General features: G+C 48.1%; 1 protein-coding gene across 3 annotated transcripts in view; it reads left to right on the forward strand.

The window, feature by feature from the left end:
- Window positions 1-21,363, forward strand: part of LHPP (phospholysine phosphohistidine inorganic pyrophosphate phosphatase) — a 71,964-nt gene that overhangs the window by 22,815 nt on the left and 27,786 nt on the right. The window lies entirely within an intron of this gene.

A 21,363-nucleotide genomic window follows, 5' to 3' on the forward strand; every position in this document is an offset into this window, starting at 1 on the left:
TGTAAGGTGATAAAATAATACACTGTGCCTTAATTCTAATGGACCAGTAAGTGATGGTTTCTGAGGAAAAAAAGGCAGGTAAGAGTGTATTGTGTTTTCTATGATTTTAAGACAGTACATCTAAAAATCAGATAAGTATCTGAATAAAGCTTGGGAAATCCCAAAGATTAAAAATGTAATTATATAGTTTGTGCTTTTGGGATTATTTGTCTATAATCTTTGTAGTCCCAGGAGCTGGACTTGATGATCCATGCAGGTCCCTTCCAACTCAAGACTTTCTATGACTCTAATCTTACTAGGTTCTAACAGAAAAAAAAAGGATTCAGTGGTTGATTTTATTCTGATATTAATGGGATCACTTTGCAAATCCATGTTTTGTTGCCACATAGGTATAGGTGCCAGTGAAGAAGGTATCTTTGCACACAAAGGTGAATTAGGTCTTTGCTACTGACCAGATCTCTCCTGTTCCATACTTTCCCCATCATAAAATATGTCCCAGGTGATGTTGCACCCACACTGTTCAGGCACATAAATTCTGTGTACACAAACACCCATCAATATGCATTTTCTTCTATCAAGTTTGAGTCATGATTTTGCAGCTGAAATGATTTCACAAAGCTGAAAGCCAGCTGCTCTAGATGGGGACAAAGATTGTTTCCTGTTTCAGTGTGTGGTTGGTGTTTTCTCAGCTCAGCCATTCTTGCAGAGCAGTGAAATACAGATGAGTGTCTCTCTCAATTCCCCATGTCATGGCAGGCCTGCTCTCAGCAACTGGCAGTAAAATGAAATAACTCCTGTTTGCCAGGAGAGGTCAGAGGTGTATCTGTATTTTTAAGAATGACTTATTTTATACACTTAGAAAATCCAGGCACACAGTGAGGAGTGACAGAAAATAAACAAGTGATGGGCAGGATAAATTAAAAATGATCAAAATGTAATTATTAGTGGTGGGGTTAGTTTAAAATCTGATAAATAAGATATACAAAGGTGCTGTCTTTCCCTTTAGCCTTTGATGACTCAGAGTTCTGTGTTGCACCAGAGCACCTCTGGATGGCATCGTTGGCTCGTGCACATCCCAGCCTGGGGCTTCCCCAGCATCCAGGGCTGTTTGTCCAAAGGGCTTTGAAACACAAAGCTGTCAGGGTTTTGCTGCAGGTGGAGTGCTGGAGTGCTGGGATTGCCACAGGTTTCAATAACAGAACCACTGAATGGTTTGGGTTGGAAGGGACCCTGTTGTTCTCCTCCTTCATCACCCAGACATTCCCCAGCACTGTCACCTCCAGTGCACCAGGGTGCCTGGGGCAGCTCTCCTGCTTTTGGGGCTCAAAGCAGTTTACATGAACATTTCAGGGAAAGGTTCTTCCCCCAGAGGGTGCTGAGCACTGCCTAGGCTCCCCAGGGAATGGGCACAGCCCCAGAGCTCCAGGAGTTTGGACAAAACTCCCAGGGACACTCAGGTGGGATTGTTGGGGTGTCTGTGCAGGGCCAGGAGCTGCACTGATGATCCCTGTGGGTCCCTTCCAGCTCAGGATATTCTGTGATTCTACAGTTCAGTGGTTTCTAAGATCTGCAGCCCACCCAGGTTCTGCAGGGATATGCCCTGGGGTTGCCTCCTCCCCAGGCTCTCACCCTCCTGACCTCTGCAAAGTATTCTCCACTGTTGGCTGCTCCCAGCATGAGATTCCAAATGTGCATCAAACTGCTGAAAAAACCACTTTTGCATCACCTTGCATGGAGTCCTGCAAGTTGGCTCCTTTGTCTTGTTTCTCTTGGATCCTTAAAGTTGATTAAAATCTGTGCAGCCTATTTCCTTTAATGTGACACCCTTTGCTCCTTGATCTCAAATGTTGAACACTTTTTCTGTAGCCAAAGCAGGCATGCCATAGATTAGTCCAAGAAATGCTGTAAATCCTGTCTGCAACATGGAATAAAACTTCTGCTGGCACAAGTCAGGCCAAAAGGGGGAAGGTGAGGGGATAAGATTGGTGTGTTGGGGTGACGTGGCACAGGTGAATTGTTGTTGGCCAAGTGTAGCCTTTCCTAAGTGTGAGTTCCAGATGCAAAGGGTCAGTCTGGGCTGCAGGTTTCTCCTTTCTCAGTTTGTCCCATGTCCAGGACAGAGATTGCTGCAGGCTCCTCTGAGGGCTGTGAGATTTGTCAGATTGGGAAATGTGACACCAGTTCCAGAGTTTCTGTGCACACCTGGCCAACATCTTTCCCATCTAGGGAAGAACATGTTCTTGTCTTCCTGCTCGGGGTATGTGCTAATTCCACTTGCAGCTAATTGGCCTTGACATCAAACCAATGATTCCCACAATAACTATTGATTCTGCAATGCTGTGTAATATCCTCACTCATCTTTGTAGCCTGCAAGTTAGAGCAGAGAAAAATGACTTTGAGGCTTTTCCAAGTGTTTCCCTGTACCTCTGGAAACAGCTTCCAGGTGTGTCAGATGGCAGTTGGATCTTGGCAGGGGTAAGATTTGCTTCCCCCCTTCTCCTTGTCATTTACAGCCTTGGTTTTTAAATAATGGATTTTCCATTGCTGGTGTGTGGCAGGAGGCAGGAATATTCATGGCAGTGGTGCCCTGCTCACCTGTGAGCTCTGGGATGGCTGTGGAATGTGGCAGTGTGGATTTATCCCCTCTCAGTGCCCACCTGGGATTTCTTTCCTCTGGTTAGGGATTTATCTCATGGCCATGGCTGATACTGACATCAGAGTCAACATCCCTGAGCTGCCTCATTACAGACATCAAGGAATCTCCAGGGATGGAGGATAAAAGGATGGAGGCCTGTGAGAGCTGCCATCTCCTGCCAGCTCTGCCACTGTTCTCCAGGAGAACTGGGTCAAGTTACTTCATGTATCCCTACTTTTTAATTATCCTCAGAGAATAATTATCCTGACTTCCTTAATAAAGTGGCTTGTGATCTGTTCCTCTTGCCTGATTAAAGAAAACACACAGAATTTGCAGTAAATTGGATTGCCAGGAGAGAAGTCAAGATGTGACCAAGACAAAAGTTGGGATGGAAATCTTTTAGGCTGCCATCATCAGCTGACTAAGGATGGGAAAAACAGATTGTGTCATTAAATGAAGTTATAAAAGTATTCTGAAAAAAACCTTCACACATAGATAAATTCTCTGCTCTCACTGTGTAATTGAGTGAAAGCTCATGACAAGTTCTGTGAAGAAATAGTCACCTCTTGCTTCTCTGCAGAGGGAGCATCTCTCCACCCTCCCTCTCTTGCTCCCTGTGTTACCAACCCAGCCAAGATGAACAATTTTATGAGTTCTTTCCCATCTCCTGGGTACCAGCAGTGTGCAATGAGAATGAGCAGGCAGAGGCACTCCCTTTGTACAGAAACACAACCAGAGACATGCTTAGGCCCTCACATCCTGATAATTAAGCCTGTTACAAGTGGAAAGAGTTCCAAGCCATGTTTGCACTGTGAAAAGTTGTATTGTAATTCATCTTGGTTGATGTCTTAAGCAACTTTTATTGAAGCTGGTGTCAGTGAGTTGTGATAGCTGACTGCAGGCAGTCCCAAGCATAGCCTTATCACCCTTTATTGCATATTCAAATTATGTTTGCTCTGTCTGTGGGAGGCTCTTCACATGTTTTTTTATCAATTTCTTGACCACAGTTTGGTTACCATAATGTTTGAATCAGCTTTGTAGAGGAAGCTCAGAGTAAATCCTGCAGTGCTTTAACTTGCACATCTGATCACAGCCTTCCATCTTCCCAGTATATTCCAGTGTTCAGTCACAGAAATTAGTAACTCATGCATAAATTTAATTATCTTCAGTCTAAATGAGAAGAGTGAATTTGAGGGGGGTTTATTAGCAGGTAATTTATTTATTGGTAGCATGATAAACCTCGAGGGAGCAGTGTGTGCTCAGGACACAGCCATGTTGTGTGCTAATGTGCTGCTCTGAAAAAAATTAGTCTAACTATCAGAAAAGAGATCAATCTGCAATGAGAGTGGGATAAATAAAGGAGGAATGGATCAGGTGAGTGATGAAAAACAATATTACTCAGGAGTCTGATGAGAATAGGATAAATAAATGAGGACTGGATCAGGTGAGTGAGGATAAGCAGTATTACTCAGGAGTCTGACAGTTCTGCTCTCTGCCTGTGCAGTGACTGACTTTTCCTCAGCAGCCCCAGTGCAATCCACTCTCATCTCCTTGGGAAGGGAGGCACTGTGCACTTGGCAAAGCAGGGGGCAGTGACCACATCAGCTGCAGTTTTGCTTCCCCTCTTGCCTCACATCCACCCAGCTCATGCAGCAGCAGAGACAGCTCAGGTTTCCATTTCTGCTCTTGTGCAGCTGGTGAAGGGCTGGAAGAGGAGGAGCTGGTGCAGAGGCAGCAGGACCTGGGCACGTGGCTCAGCTGGACCTGATGTATGGCACTAAACCATTTCCAGGCCCTCTGACAGCATCCAAAGCTGATGGCCTTTATTCTCTCCTTCCCTTCTGCTGTGGTGCCTCCATGTCTTGGCAGGACAGGCGCTGGCAGCCACCCTCCCTCCATGGCCACGTGTGCTCCTGCCCTGCCTGAGCAGCTCCAGAGCCCCTGGCAGCTCTTGGCCAGTGTTTGCCTTTCCCTCCTCCCTGCAGACACAATTCCTGAGCTGAGGTGGTGCTGGTGGCAGGTCAGGGGTTGTCAACTCAGGACACTGTATCAGCTGTCCAGCCTTTGACAGCATTGATGAATTCCATACCAATGGAAAACCACTTTATTTCCCTGAAAATGCAGAGGAGAGTGCTGAAATGTGCTGCAGAAAGGGCAAAGCTGGGACAGCTGCACAATTTGGGTTTCACTAGAGATTTCCTTTTTTTTAAAGCACAGGTTCCTCTTCTCTGCTTATTTTTTCCTGTAGCTAAATATCACCCAGGCTTTCTGGTGCATGGAGTTGTATCAGAGAGTCTGCTCTGATTGATACAACCAAGGCAGAGTGTGGTTTTCAAAGTTAGAGAGAAGCAAACGAGAGAGACAGGCCAAGTCAGCTGCTGATGTAACTCCTTTGAAGCAAATGGTTCAATATCTGAAATTTGATCTGGCTTGGGCTCTTGCTTGTGCTGTAAACATGCTCAGGAGCAGCAGTGCCAGAGCAGTGCCTTGTGCTGGCACCCTGCAAGCACAGAACACCTGAGCATTCCTGTTTTGATGCTGTTCTGTGTGCCCATGGATGCTGGAGGGTCCCTGCAGGCTTAGCCAGTGACATTTATTTTTTTCTCTATGAGTAGGTTCAACCAACAAAACCACAGTGGCTACCTTCCATCCCTGGAAGTGTCCAGGGCCAGTTTGGACAGGAACAACCTGGGATAGTGGAAGTGGAAGAAGTTGGATGGGCTTTAAGGCCCCTTCCAGCCCAAACCATTCATGGTTCCAGCAGCTGCAGAGGGGATGCAGACAGGTTTTGTTGGGGTGCTGAGGACAAGGGAACAGCCCCAAGACACAGGAGCTGCTGCCCTCCAGCACCTCCCTTGGGGAGGTGGGATGAAAAATCAAGCAGCAGCAGTGCCAGCTCAGGGTGTGCTGCAGGCTGGGATGTGTCTGTGTGTGAGTGAGTGAGTGCCCGTGTGCTGCAGTGACAGAGAAGGGATTTGGGTGCAGGGCAGCTCCCAGCACTGCAGCTGTGACTCACATTCACACTCTGCCCCAAAACCACTGCACTTCTCACTTGTCTGTGGCTCTCAGTGGCTGTCAGCAATGGCAATGGTCACACCTCAGCCCTGCTGAGATGAGCTCACCCAGCACACAGGGCTGGGCTGTGTGTGGGATCTGCATCCCATCCTTTGAACTCCAGCCACCAGCCTCCCTCAGACACAGGGGTGTGTGTCTGTGAGGAGCAGAGGAAGAGCCTGGCTGCTCTTTGTGGAGCTGCAGCTCATCTCAAAAGATTTTCCTTCCTTAACTGATTTGTGTGTACAACACATCACTTTGCTTAAATGGCCACAGCACAGCACAGGCATTGGCTGACCAAGCATTGCAATTAGGGAAATTATTGCAATGAATGTGATGAGGAGCAGCTGGGGGGGCTCAGCCTGGAGAAAAGGAAGCTCAGGGGGACCTTAATTCTATAACTGCTTGAGAGGAGGGTGCAGCCTGGTGGGTGTCAGTCTCTTCTCCCAGGTAACAACAGGACAAGAGGAAATGGTCTCAGGCTGTGCCAGGGGAGGCTTAGTTTGGATATTAGGGAAAATTTCTTCACAAAAAGGTTTGTCCAGCCCTGGCACAACCACCCAGGGCAGTGGTGGAGTCTCCATGCCTGGAGGGATTTAAAATCCGTGTGGATGTGGCCCTTGGGGACATAGGGCAGTGGCACTAAAAGGTTTTGGGGAGCAAAGTGGGGTGATGGAGGTGTCAGAGCCAGGTGGGGGGATGGGAGCTCACAGGCTGCAGCCACAGGTCCCCTCTCCATCCCCATTCCCTGTGCAGACTGGAGGGAACACGTTTCTCACCCTGAATTTCTGGAGAGCTCTGTGGGGCAGAACACAGCCAGCAGACTCATGGAATAAGGAGAGCTGTCCAGCTCAGCTGTTGGCTGCACAACACTGAGTCCAGGCCTAAAAATAGGAGGATATCTGACCCTGAAGTGAAGGATTTTCACTTGAAACCCAGCCTGGCGCCTGCCCAGGGTGACATCATCCAGAGGGGAAGTTGGAACAGCTTCCAAACTCGTTGCTTTATGTAGAGAAGTGCTAAATGCATGTGTCAGCAGATAATCAAGCAGCACATTTGCTGTGGCCATGAATCAGGGGAGAGAGGGGATGGAGAAGGAAGGACCTGAAGGGGGAGGAACAGGATTGGAGCTGCATGTTGGAAGGAGTTTTGGGGGTGTTGTCTGTGTATAACTGGAGGATGGATGGTAAGGTCCCATTCAGACTGAGTCAGTCCTGCAAGGTGACACTTTTCTTTCCTTTGAAGTGTGCTGGAAGTTACTGTGCTGCTCTCAAGGTTCTGACTGTGAACCCACCCAGAGGTATTTGGTAATGTTGGCCACAGTTGTGATTTGATTCTGCATGATTTGGACTTGCAAGTGCATGGATACTGCTCGAGGTGGCCATGGAAGCACCTGAGATGGCCAGGTACTGACTGACTCCCTTGGTTTTGGCTCTCTGATGTTTGAAGCAGCTTTTCCCAGACCAGCCTTCAGGGATTTGATCCAAATCTGTGCTCACGTGGCATGGATGACCTTGCTGTTGTTGTTCTGTGCTTGAACACAGTTCCTCTTGCTTCTGTGCTAAGCTGCTTTTTCTTCTTGAAAAGTGACAGTGTGTATAAAATGTGGTGGCAGCTTTCCTCTGAAACTTGACGTCTTTTCCCCCTGGATGCTGCCAGGCAGCTCCTGTGCTCATCCTCTAACGAGGACACCTTTCCCTCAGTGCTGATGAGCACATGCTGAAATTTGTAGCTCTTTTCAGATGATGAAAGCCGAGTGTGATACAGAGAGTCTCCTTTATCTGTTTTCCTTCTGCCTTTTAAATTCTCATTATGTATTTATGATGCTGTTACAGCAAGGATGCCTGGAGCACAACCATGGGCACTGTTTGGTCTCTGGGTCCCCAGTGAAGCTGAAAAAGCTGCTGTTGCTGCGTAAACACCGTGTCAAGAGCTGATTCCATGTGTGCTGCTGGGCATTTTCACCCAACTCTGATAATGAAAAGAGGGAAAGAGTTTAACCATGTCAATGTAGACATCTGATAGGAAAACAGTTCATTGGTTAGAGACTGAGAGTAGGGTTCAGGCATGCCAGCCCTTCCTTCTTGGGGTTTTAGCACCTTTAGATCATCACAGCAGTGAAATTTCTGCAGACAAGCTGCTTTGTAGATAGCAACAGGCACTGATGAGCTGCTTCTCACTTTGTCAGCCTTGGGGAGGATTTGTCTGAGTAAGCACGGGGATATTTCTGGTTGTCTGCTGGGAAATGACGTGGCTGCAGTTGCAAAGGTGCAAGGTTGGCATTGGCTGAGCCTGTGGCAGGCAGGTCAAGAATTTCCTTCCCATGCCAGCATCAAATACATGCCCCAGACAGGAGCTTGAACAGTTTTGCCATGGTTTAACCTTTTTCTGCATGAAAGCTTGAAGCCTCTCTGACCCAGGGACAAATCTCTGCTTGCAGCCAGGCTGTGAAACCTCTTAGCTTTTGATCCCTGGCACTCTTTGTGAGGCACAGCCCAACTGGAGCAGCTGGGTGAGTGGCAGGGGCCTGAACCTGAGCAGCTGGGATAAATCTGGTGCTCCAGCAGTGAATGCCAGTCCTGCTGCAGCTCCAGCACAGGCCCTTCGTTTCACTGAGCATTAGTGGAGCTGACAGACGTGAGAGTGAGCACACACTGCATGAGCCAGCTCTCATTCCTGCCGACGGAGCACTTTGATTTTTCCTTGCTGCTTGAGATGTTCTAGCAAACACTCGACTTCCTTGTCATCCTTAAACTATGTGGAGAGGTGGGGAGTTGCCTTTTACCCAAGCAAATGGACTTCTGCTTTGAAAAGTCCCTTCCTGCAGCTTTTGGCATGACTGATCACTCTGTTCCAAACAGCCCCTGAGCTTTGTGATACGGTAGTTTTGTACAAAGCTGTATTTTTATATTCATAAGCTTGTAGAGCTCTGTGCAAACACATCCCTAGATGTGTGTCCTGTATTTTAAGGGAGAGTTGGAGATGGGGCTAGCTTGGGAGGGGGAGTGGGTTCTGGGATTGTGAGACAATGGCCAGAGGTGCTGGCAGATACACACTGCTGCACGTAGCACAAGCTGTCAAATAACACTCAGATAAAAATACTGCATAGTAAGAGACCATTACAGCATGCATTGAGCCATATTGTGCATTACTCTGAGGAGCAGTGCTTGATGAAACACTTGCATCCCCTTCCCTGTGCTGAATCCTCATCTCCCTTCACACACTGGTGGGGAAACTCACAGAGCATTTTCCCCTCTCCAGTTGTGTGTATTTTTCTGCCATGGCTTTCAGCTCGTTAAATATAAACATTAATGCTTTTATTTCTGGAGCAGAGCTTGGAAATCCTTCCCTGTGCACACAGGGCCAAGAGGCACAGCTCAAAGCTGGCACTGGCCACAGGGCTGGGTGCTCACGTGCTCAGCTTGAAAGGACTCGAGCATTTTGTGCAAACATATGTTGGAAATGCCACTCGTGACCGCCCCAGGGCCATGTGTGGGCTCAGCCCTGCTGCAGATGGAGTCCCAGCTGGCCCTGGGCAGGCACTCAGAAAACCCCAGGGCACTGAGGAAAGCCTGGGAATCACAGAGGAGCAGTGCTGTGGCAGGGCAGAGGGAGAATCCCTCTGTGGGGCAGCACCGACCTTTCTCATCACAGCAGCATCTCTGTCTGCTCCAGCAGGCATCAGTGCTGATCTCCTCTGGGAGCTCACAGAGGCTCTGCTGAGGAGGCTCTTCCCAGTGTCCTGGCTCCTGGAGGGAGTGAGAGGGCAGGTTTGGGCTGAGGATGTGGAGGCCGGCTCCTGTTCATACAAAGTGGGTACAAAGACCTCAGAGGAAAAGGGGGGGAAAGAAAACCTGTCTGCATTTCAATCAGCCTAATTAAAGTGGCTTTTTTGTAGGGGCTGGCAGGCCCAAAGTGATTTGTGCAATTAATGCCTTTTGTGTTTGTCTGGTGGGGCTTTTTCTTACCTCCCTCATTTATCACCTATGTGTAATTTGTGGTTTTAAGGTTAGAAATAAGGGGCTGGATCCTCAACTGCTCTAAGCAGTGGAGAAAAAAGAGTGGAAGAGCTCTGCTGATTTACACCTGTGGTGCTCTGGATGCCTGAAAATAGTTTAGCAAGTGTAAAAGGGAAATAAAAAAGGTTTCTCCATCCATCTGGAACACATTGCATCCATCAGGGGAAGGAGAGGCATTTGTGAGAGTGAACGCTTCATTTATCAGTGTATGAACTATTGAAAAGCCTGGATGTAGCTGGGATAATTATAACCCAGATTAGTCTTCTTGAAATGGAAAAGTAATGACAATCCTAATTTTACCAAATCCTCTGAAATTTATTGCCTATTTGTTTAACACCCTGGACCCTTTCCTACAGCAGGGGATCCAATAGATTTATGGAGGTGCAGTTTGATAATCTAAATAAATACTTGGGAGTTCATCTGCCTGGCCCATGGGCTGCTCTGGTTGCTGTCACTGTCACCACTTGGAGGCCCTGGGAACTGGGGATGCAGATGGGAGCACAGGGGAGGCACAGGCCAGACATCAGCTGGGGTCACTCAAACCATTCAACAGTGCAATACAACAATTCTCCTTCCTCTGGGCTCTGCAGGTGAGGAGAACCTGGCCAGCTTCAGCTGTGAATAGAAGGGAGCAAAGCTCCTTCCTTCCCTTCTTCAGGACCTGCCCATTTTTCTTCCCTGAATATTTTTTTTTTTTTCCCTGCATATTTCCCCCATCCCTGGAAGTCTCCAAGGCCAGGCTGAATGGGGTTTGGACAACCTCTTCCAGTGGAAGGTATCTGGGTTTTTAAGGTCCTTTCCAACCCAAACCTTTCCATGATCTTCTGTAAGGAGAGGCAAGATGTATTCAGAAATTCCCCATTCAGGGTAGGTCAGAGTGTCAAATATTTGGAGAGCAGACTGCAGTTACCCTGTGCCAAGCCATGGGTATCACCTGTCCCTCTCAGAGTCTTATCAAAACTGGAAACCTCTGCTAGATGCAGGAGGAAAGAAGGAAAATCCCTTTGGGACAAAACAGGCTTTGTTAAAGAGCAGAGGTTATCCAGGATCTGGGAAAAGGCAGGTAAAGGAGCAGAGCTCTGGACCTGGAAGCTTCATTTGCTGCTATCATTTAATAATAAAGGAAAATGCCTGGGCTGGGTTTTAATAATTGTTTCTGGTTTTTTTCGTAATAAGTTCATAACTTTTAGGCCTGTCTGCATTTGTGGCTTTATGAGCTGTGCTGCCTTTTGGCTGAATATTTACTCTTACCACAAAGGTCAGTGTCTTTCCAGTGCAGCAGGAGCTAAAACACAGTCTTGATTTCCTGTTCAAATCTACAGCATGTGAGATTTTAGAGTTTTTGCAAGCCCTCACAAACCCCCAAACAACAAATCCTGAAAGATGAAAATGATGGTCCAAAGAAGACAGAAGGAAAATTTCCTTTGCCTCCTTCTGAGCTGGGTTTAGTTCAAGGGCTTTGGAAGCACTTTAGCCCTTCGTGCTTCAAGACACAAGCCAAATTCTCCCTAATAAAGTTCAAAAGGCATTTTTCCTTTAGGGCACAAATTCTAATGTAAAATCTCTCCCATTTTCCTAAACCACTGTCAGAAAGTGGCCACTGTTGAAAGTGGAATGCACAATTAGCTCAGGCTTGCCTGTCTGGGCTGGTGCGGAAGCTTTTTCCTGCTGCACCTTCCATAGGAACACACAGAGGGGACCTTGTCACCAGGATTGCTCTGCTGTCACTGGGAAGTGACACCAGCTCAGATGGGACAGGTAATCAGGGAGACAGGAAGGGCTGGGATGTGTTGGGGGTGTATCACAGCCTTCAGTGTCCTTGTTGCCCAAGCTGTGTCTTCACATCCTGTGCTCCCAGCTCCTGTGCTGCCATCCCTTGGTGCCTGACTCCCATTTCTGCAGCATCCCAGTCCTGGAAAGTTTGGGTGAGCTGCTGGGACTGGTGGTTTATGGGGGAACATCAGTGTTTGTTTACAAAACAGTTGGTCTGAGTGAGACAAAGGAAGGAATCTTTGCATGTGCTTGTAGAAATGATGGGGCAGTAGCAAAAAATGAACTTCTCTTTGTGCAGAGCAGAGCAAATCCCCTCAGTGCCAGCTCTGCTCAACCTTTAACCCTCCTGGAGGCAGAGTGCTGATCCTGGGAGCCAGCAGCAGCTCCAAGGGTTGGGAAATCAAAGTGACTTCCTGAGGTTTTTTTATCTGCCAGGTTTCCTGCTGCAGCCTTGGCACAAGATGGTGCCAGTGAGGGATGTGGCAGTGGCTGTGGCTGGTGCTGCCAGCTGTGCACAGCTGTGCACCAGGGAGTGTTGCCACCTGCACGTGGCAGCCTGGCCAGGCTGGAGAGATGAGCAGCTCTGGTCCCTCCCTGTCTGAAGCCAGTGGGAGCCTTTCCATCATTCCTGAGGAGCTGGAAAATGCCTTGCACCCCCCAAATGTATCACTTGCTTCCTGTTCTTTTTTTTTTTTTTTTTTTTTTACTATTGAAACATCACGCCCCACAGTCACAAGAGGCAGGGCTGTTCTTGAAATCCTGGCCTGGGATTGTTTTCAGCTGCAAAATGTTGTGGCAATATTCATGTGTATTGGGAGAGGATTTTCATGCTGAGTAAACAGCACAGAAGTCTCAGAAGCTGCTCTTGGAAAGTTTTGGGAAGTGCATTATAGGACATGTTACATAGGATGGTTGAGGAGGGTGGGATGGAGTAACTTCCTCATCTTCCATCAGTGCCTTGGACCCTCTGTTCCAGCTGTAGGAAACATAATTTAGCTCCAAAGTGCTGCCTGTGGCACCCTCCTCCCACACTCTTGTGTGGCCACTCCAGGGAGCTTTGTCCCTGCCAAAGCACAGCCTGTCACCAGGAGGAAAGGACAATTAAAAGCAAGCAGTGGGGTTTGCCATATAAAGGTTTAAACCTTACCCAGGCTGAACAAGAATGCAGAGTGTCATTCCATACAGACAGATACTTCTGGATTGAAAGGAGCCACTGGATCTGATGGGAGGGGATGAACAGCTTTGCAGCTCCCAGTTTCTGCAGCTCAGGTTCCTGATGTCCCAGTGACTGTCCCTGCCTGACTGCAGGTGGCTCAGGGAGGGGAGTTTGTGAGCAGCCCAAATCCTGGTTGTTGAGAGTGTGATGGAATTGTCTGTCCCAGCATGGGCTGTTCCTGCTGGGTTCAGGGAGGGTATGCAGAGGCACATCACCAGTTCCAGCAGCTCCTGCTGCCTCCTGAGACTGCCTGCCTGCTCTTAGACACACAAATCCCAAATCTTAGCAATCCCTGTTGTTTTAAAGGGCTTTTATTTCCAGATAAGTGACTTTCTCAGGCTTGTTTTTCATTCTTTTTGAAAACTCTCAGTTCTGCTGCTTTGTCCAAGTTGTGCACAAGCAACAAATAGTGATAAAGAACAACCTATTGGCATGGGAATGCAGGGGCCAGCTGGTTGGACTGTGTGTTTATTGGACTGGAGATACTTTCCTATACCCTTCTCCTGGGAGCAGAAATCATCTCTCTGGCTCTGGGCAAACCAGGGAAATCAAAACTCTCAGTCCCCTCTCTGATGCTGGCATTGTGCCCTTCTGCCCTCCTTCCCAGACCCCTCCTGCACAGGGTGGCATTGCTGAGGGACTCCCCTGGCTGATGGCTGAGCTGTCCCACTCAGTCCCTTCTGTGGGGACACCTCACATCCCAGGAAAAGCCAGGCTCTTCCAGAACCCCCAGGGACTGGCTGTGTTCACCCTCCTGACTTCACCTGGGGAACGTGCCTGTGCTGCCAGCTCCAGGGAAAGGCAGGGAGACATTTGGGGAAGAGCAAGGCAAGCTGGGCTCTGTAGGTGGAGAGGAATTCAGGGCTGGAAGCAGAGCTCTGGCCCTGCTCTGAGCCAAACCCACACACACACAGAGCCAGGTAGGTTTTATCCAAGAGAGCAGCACGCAAGGAAAAACAGACAGAAAAAATTGAAAAAATTGTGGTGCTTATTCCAGCTCACGTGCATCCATGTTTTCCAAATTCTGGAATTCTGTGGACAGTCCTGTGGGAGTGCTGGAGACAAACCCCATCCTCAGCCCCCTGCACAGAGCATCCTGTCCGTGCTGTCCTGACAGCCAGACACACTGACTCGTCCCAGGTGGCCATCCTTGGGAAAGGGGCTGAGTGCCAAGTAAATCCAGGAGCTGCTGCCTTTATAGGAAACTCCTAGAGGATTGACAGGGCAGTAAAACAACAGTTTTCTGTAGCAATTGCTCTGTGGGGAATTTGGTCAGATCTCTGTGTTGCAAATGTACAGAACAGCCTGCCTGTAGAAATCCTTGAGAGTGTGATAGGATTTAATCAATCCCATTTGTTTGGATGGAGAGGCAGCCCAGATCTCCATGGCAGATGCCCAGGAAATGCTGGAGGCAACAAAACCTGTTAAACAGGGCTATGTGTGGCCCTGTGAACAGAATATACCAAATTTGCCTTTTTTTTTTTTTTTTTTTTTTTGACTCACTCAACCCCTCCCCTTGTTGCACCTCAGGTGAGTCCAGTCTTTACTCAGCCTGTCATTTCCTGTCATCCTTCACTCATCCTGTCATTTTCCTCATTTTTTTTCCCTTCTCTATCTCTTTGCCTCAGATGCCTGTTATGTATGTATGTATGTATGTATGTATGTATTTATTTATTTATTTATTTATTTATTTACAAAGTGTGTGCCTTGATTGCCTGTTATTTTTCACTGTGTGCTGGGAGGCCACAAGAGGCAGCTGGATGTGATGTTCTGCAGCCCTGCTCACTGTGGGACACAAGATGAACATGCTGGGGGTCCTGCAGGTTCCCAGGAATGCTGAGCTCTGTCATGTCCCTTCAGGAGAATGTGACATGCTGCAGAATGGGCCCCCCAGCAGCAGTGGGCTTTGGAGGTGGGTCCTGTCCTTGGGACTCACCAGTGACACGCAAATCCCAAATCCTAATGATCCCTGTTGTTTTAAAGGGCTTTTATTTCCAGATAAGTGACTTTCTCAGGCTTGTTTTACATTCCTTTTGAAAACTCAGTTCTGCTGCTTTGTCCAAGTTGTGCACAAGCAACAAATAGTGATAAAGAACAACCCATTGGCACAGGAATGCAGGGGCCAGCTGGTTGGACTGTGTGTTTATTGGACTGGAGATACTGGCAGCATGGAATTATGAAGATCTGCTGTTAGTTCAGGCTTCTCCTCTATCTGGTTTGGCCAGCTGTCCTTTCAAATAGCAGGGAAGTTTCATGTAGTTACAGGAGATGGGAGGAAAGTTTATTCTCCTGGCATATCCAAGTTTGCAGTTTGCTCTTTGTTGTTTGCCACCACCTTTACTTCTTCTCCATGGCAGCCAGTTCTTTCCCTGGCTTTGTTTCCTGGATCTTTTGTGCAACAGAATGAAGGAGGACCTTTCCAAAGGCCACAGGAGGCTCAGCACAGGGCTGATCCTCCCTGGAGCTGCCAGGTTTATGGAGGAGCCAGGCCACGTGGCTGTCACTATGTTGTCAAGCTTGTTTTGGGAGGTAGTGTGGGAGAAATGTCCTTTATCCTGAGATTGCTGGGTCTGCCATCCAAGGGGACACTCGTCAGCAGTTTCCTATCTGCAAATCATAATTACTGGGACAGGGAGAAAAACAACCTGGGGCCAGTCTTGGTCTTACCTGCTGTGGTTCTTAGAGAAAAGGCACAACCTACTGTAAATAATCACCCTAGGAAGTGAAATCTGGCATTTAGCATCTTTCTAGAATAGCTAGCATTCAAAAAGCACCCAGGTGTTGTCCCTTTGTTGCAGAGTGTCTGCATGAAGCAAAATCTGTTGATTTTGATGCTGTTAGAGGGGAAGCAGCCCCAGCACAAGTGAGGTGAGCAGAGATCTGAGCCTTGCTTTTCCTGTCAAAGCTGCTCTGGTGCACTGAAGGGCACATGGGGAGGAGGAAGGCTTAGGTGGTGCTGTGCAGTGACTTGATGGAGATTGGCCCATCCTCATGGGAAAATCCCAGGGATTTCTGACATTCCATCCAAATCTTGCCCCTCCTGTCAGTACAGGCAGCAGCCCAGCCTTGTGTGATTCCAGTCTGGTGCCTGCACTGGGCTGAGCTGGGAATGGAGGAAGCTCTTCCTCCTTTAAAGAGCTGCTGTGTCCCTCCTCTCCTCTCCTCTCCTGGGAGTGTCACTGTCTCCTGTGGATCGAGCCTTCCAGCATTCCTTGGGCTCTGCCTCCCTGCCACCTTCTCCTGGACATTGTGGCTCCCAGGACCAGCACAGCTATTCCATCTGTGGCTGCTGCAGAGCATCACTGGCCTGGCAGCCTTTCCAAGCCTGTATCCCACTTGCAGCATCCAGCTTCACATGGGAACAAGCCCTGATTCTGTGTTCTCCAGCAGAGCAGCAGGTCCCACGCCCTGGAGCCACCATTCCAGTAGATGGCATCAAAGACAGCTCATTCCTCTGCTGGATCCAGCTCCAAGGGCTCTTTTCCCACAGTTCCAGTCCCCACAGTCTCACTTCCCAACACTCTGGAGCAGATATTCCTGTAAAAAAAGTAACCTGTGCATTGCTTTTCTTTTCCTTCAGTGTTGAGTGACCTGTCCCATGTCACACATGCCCAGTTTTCCACCCAGCAGTAGGGACTGGGTGCTTTTTGCTCACCTTTGGCCACTCAGCCATAATCTCCCCTGAAAAATGCATTGAAAAATTAATTATAGACCTTCAGGTGCAGGTTTTGATGTCTGAATTTAGTTTACTTTATATTCATATGTGTAATATTTGCATATGTAGTGCCCTGCGTAGTAGGGAGATTAAATCTTCCTTTTTCTTTATTTATTTATAAACTGTGAGCAGACCTCATAGTTGCTGGAGGTCATTGATCTACCAGACATGAAGAAATCCCTCTTCTTGTCTCCAACCTGTAGGATTTCCCACGATCAGCAGGTCTAGCACCCAGGCAGACTTCAGCTGACACATGGCATTGGAAAATCCAATCACTGCTGCATCACATCTTTAAAACTGGATCACTGACTCACCATTATTTCTGATCTCCTGGGGACTATTCCAAAATCAGGCTCCCTGCATTTGCAGAAGGAGGTTAGGGGTAGTGAGTGAGTACAGGAGGAGGGAATATCAGTGTAGTTTTTGCTTTTAAACTTAGACCCCTGTGACTTTTAAATGTAATGATTGTAATATACCCTGCCCTTGGGAAGTGTAATCTAGCTGCCTCCCAGTGCTTGCATTAGCCTGTAGACTTAGCAGGATTTTATGGATCTATTTTCAATTAAAAGGAAAGAGCTGGAATTTCTTCCCACTGGATTTGTCTTCTGCTCTATTTGTAAGTTCAAAAAGAAAAAATAAAATGACCTTTCCTTCTTTACTAGGCCATAGATACCACATGTACTTTGGGCTGTGCTCTTCAGTCTTCACCTGCTCAAGGTGACTTTGGCTTCTTGAGGCTGGGATGGGCAGGATTTGGGCTGTTGGGTGAGGTTTGAGGGAGGCAGAGTGTGGCAGGCACGTGGCTGGATGTCCTGCTGGAAAAACCTATTTCCAGCCAGAATTTCCAAAGGTAATTGGAGGATTGTTGGTCTGTCCCAGGCAGATTTTTTTGTTCTGTACTCAGAGCAAATCCACTGCAAAAAATCTTGTGTAACAGAGATGGGACACAGAGCTTTGGTGGAGCTCCAGGAGAAAAGCAAATCTGCATAATGCATTTGTTGAATGGATTAGATCTGAAAGCAGGATTAAGCCCTGCTGAGGGCTTTGAGGTGGCAAACAGAAAGCTCAGCTGGGCCAGTGGATGCTCCTGTGGCATGGTCCCATTGCAGTGCTGAGAGTGGTGCTGGCACTGGTGGCACATTTTGGGGGGTGCTGGTGCCTTGGTGACCCCTGGGGCTGCAAGGGGCTGCCAGGCTGATGGCCACAGGGCCAGGAGCCTCCAGGTGTGCCCCTGCCCCCACCTCAGGTGGGAGCAGCATCCTGCAGGATGAGCAGCCCATCAGTGCTGCTCTTAAAACATCCCTGCTGCAGAGCAGGGAGGGGGGGAATCATTGCAGGTTTAGCAGGTGGCTTTTAAGGCACAAACAGCCCAGAGTGGTGGCAAATCTTCCAATACCAGCAGCTAAATCCCTTTCCCAGGGTGAAGCTGGACTATGTTTTCCGGGTGGGTTGTACCACTGTGCTGCCCAGGGAAAAGATTCCTTCCCAGGAAAAATAATGCAAGGTGCCAGTCACTGGTTGTCCTGTTCCCTGGGAATGAGTGAGCCCAGCCTGAGGAGCAGGTGCTTTGGGGAGAATGGGGATTAAAGGAATGAAGCTGAAAGAAAACCAACTCTGTGCTTTGCAGGAAGGGATCACAGTGCCTGGGGCCATTCAGGTGTGATCCTGGTTACAAGAGCTGGAAAGCTGAGAAGAGTGAAAGGAGAGGTGGGAGGCACCTCTCCAGGTGCCACTTTGTAACTTAGAGATTTATCAGGCACCTGAAGTCTACAAAAAATACAGAATTAGTAATTTTGCTGAGAAGGGACAGGTGGGTGTGCTCTCAGAATACTGCTGTGCAAGGGCAAAGCCTCTGTCCCAACATATCCCTCCTCATCTGTAGTTTCAGGAAGGGTTACACAATAAAACCTCACTCAGCAGTACCTGGGGTCTTCAGGGATCAGTCCCCAGCCCTTGGGACATGCAGTCCCAAGAGAGAGGGAGAGTTTGGCTTTGCCTGCACTGAGGAATGAAGGAATAAATAATTAATTCTTCCTGGCCTCTGCAATTCACCATTTATAGTCCTGCAACAAAATCCTGCATTCTGGGGGCTGAGCTGGGAATGGAGGAAGCTCTTCCTCCTTTAAAGAGCTGCTGTGTCCCTCCTCTCCTCTCCTGGGAGTGTCACTATGGGGAGAGGGGGATTCTCTCCATCCCTATTGTGGGGAGCCTTGTCCCAAACATGGGACAAAGTCTTTTGGGGAAAGATAAAAGGAGCCTGTGGTCTACAAAAACCACGTGGAAGTTGTCCAACAGCAGCTCCAGTTTGGCTTATCCCTGTCTGGTTTCTACATTGTTCCCAGATATATACATCTATATATTCTGAGCTTCACAGATTTGACCATTGGTTTAGGGGAAATCTGGAAAATCCATCTACTTGTTTCAGCAAAGGCAGCACATTTCCTGGCTGGGATGCTGGACATTGAGAAGATGCTGCTTTTTTCAGCCTGATTGGAGCAATCTCCTTTGCATTCCAGATTTTGCAGAGATTCACATGTAGTTTTGCTCTGTGGTGGTGCCAGGGAGTGCAGCAAGGGGCAGGAGATGACTCAGAGCCAGATGGTTCCTGGTGGGGTGTCAGGGGCACAGGGACATGTGAGGACAGAGCCCAGGCACAGCAGGGGGACAGAAGAAGCTGTCAGCAGATGTGGGGGAGCTGACCTGGCCCTGCAGCTCCCCTTCCCACCAAAACTCCACCCTGAATTTGGCCAGATCTGACCATGCCATGCTGGCTGTAGAGCCCAGCCCAGCCCAGCTGCTTGGGGAATAAAGGGGGGCACTGTGGGCTTTGGGGGTTTGGGGCCAGCTGCTCTCTTTCCTAAGCAACCTCTAAAAACTGAGTTTAGCTGGGCATGAGTTAGGGACACAAAATAGAGCTTGAGATGGGTCATCATAAGGGAGAAAAGCCTCACTCCCCTCATCACCTGCTGTGAAGGACAGGCACACAATTAAAAGTTTTCTGTAAATGCTAATTAAAATGGACTTGGCTAATGACTGATTGGTCTTTTGATTGCATTAAGATTCTAAGTGTAATGAACTTAACTGAAGTATGGATTACAATTTCGTTCTAATTAAAACAAAAACGTGTAACACATATTAGCACATATCAGAAAGAGTTTTAATGGCTGTTTGGGATCAAACTGTTGAAAATATTAATGTGTTGTCTAAAGCCTGCAGCACTTAATTAGATTCTTCATCCAAGTGGAATTCAGGGTACTTCAAAGGATGCATCCAGATAAGATTTTCTTGTGCTTTCTGAAACAGAGAATAGAGGGAATATAAATCTGGATTATGACTTCCATGCTGCCTCTGAATCCTGACTTCCTCAATCCCCTCTAACCCTGTGGAAGAGAAGGGGGAGTTTGTAATTCTGAGCCTTTTGCATATCTATTTGCTATCTAATTTATAGATATTATATATATATAGTTATTATATATATAATGATTATTATATATATAATTTTTATATATATGGGGGTGTGTGTGTATATATCTATTAATATCTAGTTGCTGAGCAAGAAGTACCATTTTCTGCCCTGCTTTGGGCACAGGAGGTTGCTGTTCCCTTGCAATAGATGGACAGAGGTTAAACAACACACTTTGCTACCAGCAGCCACAGGGAAAAGGTGTTTAGTGTTGGTACAGCAGGAGTGGCCAGGGAAAGCTGTGATCAGGTTGAAATGTCAGGAATCCAGGGGGTCAGGAAGGGCTCACAGCTCTTGTCTGGGCAGTGCTGCAGCTCTGCCTGTCACCTTTACAGCTCTAGAGGAGCTGACCTGCTTTAATCCAACTTTTTAATGCCAGATGAGGAAGGGGGTTGCAAACAGGGTGTTCTCCCTGGAAAGCACTGGACTTAATTTCTTCCACTCTTTTGGCAGCACCTGTTTCTGCAATTCTTTAGGACAAAACACAGAGCCCTTTCTTTTTCTCTGGATGCTGCCTGGGCAGGAGAAAGCCATTTGCTGTAGGTGATGTCTCCACTCAGCTCCTACCAGAAGTTTGGTATGTTTGCAAAGTCAAAAAGTCACTGCTTCTGAGGCCTCTCCAACCACCAGAAAAAGTATTTTTTAGTATCTTGTGATCCCTTTTCTCTCAGCTGTGACCTTCAGTAACCCTTCCTGTTTCTAAACCACCTGGAGGTCCTTGGGAGGGCAGATGGAATGCAAACTCACCTCTGAAGGGGAACAGGATCCCAAAACTAGCAAGACTCAGGCAGTTAAGGCATTGACAAACAGTGCATCATTTCTATGAATTTGGTGTCAGGGTTTGATTTTTGAGGAGCAGCCCAGCAGATGTCAATGTTCCAGGTGCCCCCAGTGTGGTCAGCTCAGACTGACAGGTCAGAAGGTGGTGGAAGGGATCTGCTCCCTAACCTGGCTCCCCCCAAAAATCAGATCTATGGGGAGAACTGGGAATGTGCAGCTCCCTTGTGCTCTTCTGGCCATGAGGAGCAGGGAAGAGGCTCTGTAAGAGCAGCAGCTGCTCAAGGGCAGGAGAGGAAAATGTATGAGCTCAGGAAGAGCTGTGGTTATGAGTCAGGGTGTCACCAAGCAGCTTGTGAGGTGACACTTAGACCAGTCTGAACTAAATAAAGGCTTCCTGTCTTCAGAACCTCTCATCTGGGTCACACTTGAAGCAAACCAAGCTCAGCACAGCCATGCAGCAGCTCAGGACTGAGGTGTGGCACTTCTTGCAGCAAGTCTGACACTGCAAACCCTTCTGGTCTTGGTGCCACAGCACCTCCAGTGACACGTCTGGAGCTGGGGCCATACAGCTGCCCCCAGACTGTGACACAGCAGCATATCACTGGTTTTATGGCAGCTCTGGTCACCTCTCTCTACCCAAGTCACTGCCTGAATGGTGAATCTGGGATCATCCCAAATCCCCCTGGCACCACTCTGCAGCTGCTGAGC

Source organism: Oenanthe melanoleuca, chromosome 6 (genome assembly GCF_029582105.1).
Source record: "Oenanthe melanoleuca isolate GR-GAL-2019-014 chromosome 6, OMel1.0, whole genome shotgun sequence".
In the NCBI taxonomy this organism is placed as follows: domain Eukaryota; kingdom Metazoa; phylum Chordata; class Aves; order Passeriformes; family Muscicapidae; genus Oenanthe; species Oenanthe melanoleuca.